The 5,637-nt window shown below is 44.9% G+C and overlaps 1 protein-coding gene across 1 annotated transcript in view; it reads right to left on the reverse strand.

Moving 5' to 3' along the window:
• The window catches only part of zfpm1 (zinc finger protein, FOG family member 1), an 87,091-nt gene that overhangs the window by 36,368 nt on the left and 45,086 nt on the right, over window positions 1-5,637 (reverse strand). The gene's annotated exons all lie outside the window — the stretch shown is intronic.

The raw sequence follows: 5,637 nt of genomic DNA on the forward strand, positions 1-5,637 counted from the left end.
CAGCACGCTCACGTGCACACTCTGAGCCTCAGCACGCTCACATGCACACTGAGCCTCAGCACGCTCACGTGCACACTCTGAGACTCAGCACGCTCATGTGCATGCTTTGAGCCTCAGCATGGTCACGTGCACGCTCTGAGCCTCAGCATGCTCGTGTGCACACCCTGAGCCTCAGCACGCTCACGTGCACACTGAGCATCAGCAAGCCCACATGCACGCTTTGAGCCTCAGCACGCTCACGTGCACGCAGAGTCTCATCAGGCTCACGTGCACGCCTTGATTCTCATTACATCTCAGCAGAATCAAAGACTCAGATCTTCACCTGTGTTTCTCCGCTCATCTTCCTCACCCCCTTCACTGAATGAAGGTGGATCAGTTTCACTGCTCTCCCTCTCCTCCCCCCAATCTCTCCATCTCCTCCTCCCCTCACCTTCAGAACCAACTGAAGCTGCTGTGTGGCTCTGATCAGCACTGATTATAAATCCTCCCGCTGCCTGATCAAAGGCTGCACCTGGACCTGCTTTCATCTGGAGATCTCTCTCTCTCCTTCTGTGTGCGTGTGTGTGTGTGTGTGTGTGTGCGTGAACCCTGAACTTTGCCTGATCAGTGTATCACAGCCTCCATCAGGTCTTTGGGCTCCGCCCCATTAGTGTGCTTCCTGATTAGTCAGATTAGATCGATGGTTACATCGCTGCTCCTCGCCGTATCTGACCCGAGGATCGGTCTAACAGCGCCGCGGGGTCAAAGGTCAGCCGACTGCATGGAGCTGGATCCCATCAGGATCGGACTCTTTAATAATCCACACTGAAAACAAACTGTCCTTTAATTTTTATAGAAAAAGAAACTTGATTTAAAAAATAATAAAAACATTCTGATATTTAAGGTTTTACTATACTCCAGATATAATCTTTAATGTTTTGTTCTTTTTGTTTTTTAGTGTGTGCATTTCAGTTTCTCAATTTTTTATTTATTTACTCTTTCTAAGTTACAAAACTGAACTATTTTTGACATATTGCCAATGCATCAAAGTGTTTCAGTGTGAATGAGCATCAAAGAAAGGAAAGATGACTCTGTCTTTGACCTTTGACCTCAGTCAGACAGAAGAAGGCTCTTAAATTTAGAGGATGACCCGGAGTCGTGTCATTAGAACTGAATCCAGTTTACATCTGGTCTTTGGTCTCTTTGTGTCTGAGACTCGGTCTGGTTCTGGTTCTGCTGTTTGGACCCGTGGGTTTAAGCTCCAGCAGAGCTGTCAGCTGAAGGATGATGCTTCTGTCAGGTCCTGGTTCTGGTTCTGGCCTTTGATGGATTTGTTTACCGCAGGTCGATCTGTTGGGGAGCAGTCTTTGATTTGTCGTAGGTTTGTTATAAAAACAAGATTAGGATTTATTCTGCTTGTTGTTTTTATCTTTAAGGCCAGGAAGGCTCGGTACACTCCGACCGACCGTTCTTCATCTTTTAGGAACTCATTAAAAACAAGAATCAGAAGATTAAACCAACACGTTGTTCATCAAACCACGTGAGCAGGTCTCCTGGTGGTGAACATGTGTTCATCAGTTGGGTTGTTAATAAAAAAAACTGTTTGTTAGGCTCAGCTTCCTGATCCAATGGTTTAAACCAGAGGTGTCCAGTCCAGGTCCTGGAGGGCCTCTGTCCTGCATGTTGTACCCGTTTCCTGCTCCAACACACCTGATTCCATGGTTGAATCACCTCTTCATGTCCTGCAGGAGTCTGTTAATCACCCATTGATTCAGATCAGATGTTGTGGAGCAGAGGAACACCTAAAACCTGCAGGATAGTGGGCCTTCAGGACCAGAACTGAACACGTTTGGTTAAAACTCTCCAAGTCCAACTGTGCCCTTCGTTCGACTTGGTCGTCCCCCATTTCCAGTCCTGAAAAGGCCAGCCTCCCTCTTCAGTGCCTCCTCTTCCTCAAACCGCCGCCCTGATAACGGCACAAAGGCCGTGTTTACCCTTGCATTCCCGCTCCGATAAACAGCGATAATCGATGGCGGCCATAAACGCCGTGGCACCACGTGACCCCGTTACCAACGGAACACTGGAGAGAGGCCGGCTGGGCGAACCCAAACACACACCAGTTTCACATCATGTCCACACACACACACAGACACACACCCTGCCTAAACAGTGCCATTATTTTCAGCTATAAATCACATTGAATGGCACATTGATTTTATCCTGCAGGGGCTGCAGCGAGGGGGGGAGGGGGGAGCTGCAGACACAGTTATTGCGTTTAATATTATCAATATTATCTCCCATATCATCTGAGACAGGGAGGCAGGTATCAGGAGGAGTCGACAGACACTTTTCTGCCAAACTCCCCCCCTCCTCCCTCCTGAGCGAGACAGTTTCCATCAGTCTGATAAGATGAACTTCCCCCGTCGCACCTGCAGGGCAAAGTCACCCCCCCCCCCCATCCTTCCCCCAGCTCCTCCGAGTCCACTCGTTCTGTGACTCTGTTCTCTGATCCTCAGTGGTCCTCTCCACTGGTTCAGGAGATATTTTGCTAACAGACTGGCCACCAGAGTCGGTGCTCCGATGGTGACTCTCAGCTACTAAACAAGACATTAGCTCAGTATCTGCAAAACTGACTGAGTTACAGACGTCCGTTTTAAAGGCTACTTAGCTGTGGCGGCCATCTTGAATTGGGTTGTCTCCAGAGGTTAATTAGTTGAAGGCAAACATTCAGTCTTTACTTTATGGGTTCCCTTAAAAGTCCTTTCACTAGTTCAGGAGATATTTTGCTGACAGACACATAGATGGCTGAAGTCACAGTAAAAATAACATTTATTATCTTAGTTTATCACAACTTAAACTAAATAAATGCCATTTTCTGTGAAAGCAAGAATGAACCCAGAGTTCTGATCCACTTTACTGAAGAAGTCGAAACTGGGCAGAAAGCGACCAGTGACAAAAAGCTAACCAGATTTAGCAGAGTGTTAGCTTTTAACTAAAAAAAAAAGTATCAGCACTATTAGCATGAGCAGTATTAGCATTAAGATTAGTGCCACTGCTAGTAGAACTAGCATTAGCAAATGTTTTGCCGATTAAAAGAGGACAACTTTATAACAAGAGGTGTTAATGTTATTCTGTGAAGAAGTGTTTGTAAATAAAGCTAAATAGTTCAAAAAAGTATCAACGTTCCAACAATCAAAAGTTAGAGCAAACATCTGAATGAGCAATTAGATAAATAAACAAATAATTAATTTAAAGTATGTAGATATAATTAGATGTGACGAGTAGGAAAACGAAAGCATGAATGCTGACTCAGCGTTGGACAATAATCTGCTCCTGTGAGGGTCAGAATTAACGGCTTCAGGTCTGAAACGTGTTGCGCCACTGAAACAAGGTCGCTTGTTTCCACACGGCAGACTAAATATCTGCCGTGTTTTGTCTGAATTAGGAAAATTTTCTGTGACCGCAGAAGCTGAGCTACTTCCAGGAAACAATCCTGTTTGTTTTTAAGGTTAAACGCTGGAGTCGGTGGAGAACAGAAGTTCTGTGAAAAGAAAAGACACAACCAGGTGGAAACTGAGAGAAAACATACAAAACAACAGCTAAAGCTACAACACCTGTGACAGTCCAATGACCAAAAACTGAGTTGTTTAGGTTAAAAAAGACAAAACACAAGCTAAAAGGAGCAGAACAGCAGCTAAAATGACAAAAAGAAAGTTACAATCAGCAAAACTGTGGCTCAAATTAGCTAAACATAAGCTAAAATTAGAAAAGAAAAGCGTATCATTATATTTCAAATGTGAAACTAAAAGTTTTTCTACTATTATTGCACAACAGAAGCTAAAAAACAAAAATGTACTAGAAATTGCAAAGCTGTAGATTACGGTTAACATTTGCAAGACTGTAGCTAAAAGCTAAAATTAGCTAAATGAGTTAAGTCTATCTAAATGGATGCTAATGTTGAAATTACCACAACAGTAGCTAAAGGAGGGAGGGGGGCGAGGTGGTGAAGTGGATAGAGCTGTCGCCTCACATCGGGAAGTTCGACAGTTCACCAGGTTTTTACTTATCCTCACCATTCATTCATTCAACCTTTATTTATACAGGTTACCAACCATGAAAGGCGGGTGATCATGTAATTACCAGTACTTGTGTCCGTGCTTTGTTTGTCTGTCTGTCAGCAAAATATCTTATGAATCAGTGGATGGATTTGAATGAAACTTTCAACAAGCTACGACTGGATGAACTTCTAAAGCTGACTAACTTTTGGTGTCGATCTGATTCAAGATGGCCACCGCAGCTAATCAACATTAGCAACACCAAAGTGTTTTTAAGTCTGTCAGTTTAAGATGGCGTGCTAATGGTGTTGTGGTAGCTAAGAGTCATTCTCAACACATACTCTGAGCTCCGATATGGTGAATTCAGTTTCAGTCCGACATGCGGCAGGCGATCTGTTGGACCAGAGTTAGTTTTTGTGAGACCTGATTCTGTCACGTTTCATATGAGTGACATGAGCGAAGTCGACGAGAGTTCAGGGTTCATGAGAAATGATCAGAAACAGCTTCAGCTACTGAGTGACACGTGAAACGGCTCAGTTTCAGACTCAGATAAGTTTCCCTCACTTCCTGCCAGACCTCGGCCGCTCGTCGTGTGGACAGAAAAGGGTCCGGCAGACTTTCAGCTGCTTTCAGTGGTACGGGTTCAGAAACAGCCGATGAATCAGTAAAAGCTGAACACTAAATCCTGGGAGAGAAGAAAGTGAGCGTTAATCCTGTGAACTGTCTCAGACTGTTTATCACGATGAAAGCAGAGATTACCCCTCTGCCGTTTGTTCTTTTATGCATCACACACACTTTTTCTATCGCCACCCATCAGATTCTGATGAAACGCAGAAAAAAGAAAACAGCTGACAAAAATCTGTGTGATTGCTTCAGACGACAATCAGAGGTCAGCAAGAGGTGACATAACGACTTATCGACCCACAAGTGGATTTTATCACGTTTCCTGTGATGCAGAAACATGATTGTTTGAATGAGAAATAAAAGGAACTTTAGCCGTTTGCGTCGCCGCAGCTGATTCTGGGAACGAGGGGGAGTTCACCGCAGGTGGCAGAAAGTACCGAACAGATGCTGCCGAGCGAAGAGTCGGTGCTCCGGAGAGGGAGGTTCGGTCCTGTTACTGAGAGAATGTGTGTTTCTTTCTAAAGTTATCGGGCTGTTATCACCTGAGTGTGTGTGCGTGTGTGTGTGTGTGTGCCGTCCAGATGGCGGATAAGAGGCCCTGCCTTTATTAGCCAGAGTTGGCCAGATAAAGACCGGGTATCGATCCCGGGTTGAAAGAGCAGCTTCGTCAAACATGGCTGATTTACAGAGAGCTGATAATGGCAGCACTGGGCAACCGAGGAACCCTGAGGAGGAGGAGGAGTAAATCAACAGAGTGATGATGAAGGAGCGGTGTGTGTGTGTGTGTGTGTGTGTGGTTGCCTTAAACACATTCACAAATAAAGAAAAATGAAGTCGCTTTGCTATCGACAGACTCCTCACATGTGCAGCGCGCATGACTTTTTTCATCTTCTTCTTATACAATCTGCACATATAACCCCCCCTCTACCTCACACACACACACACACACACACACACACACACACACACACACACACAC

The sequence above is a fragment of the Nematolebias whitei genome, chromosome 10 (assembly GCF_014905685.2).
Source record: "Nematolebias whitei isolate Nwh7 chromosome 10, NemWhi1, whole genome shotgun sequence".
Classification (NCBI taxonomy): Eukaryota; Metazoa; Chordata; class Actinopteri; order Cyprinodontiformes; family Rivulidae; genus Nematolebias; species Nematolebias whitei.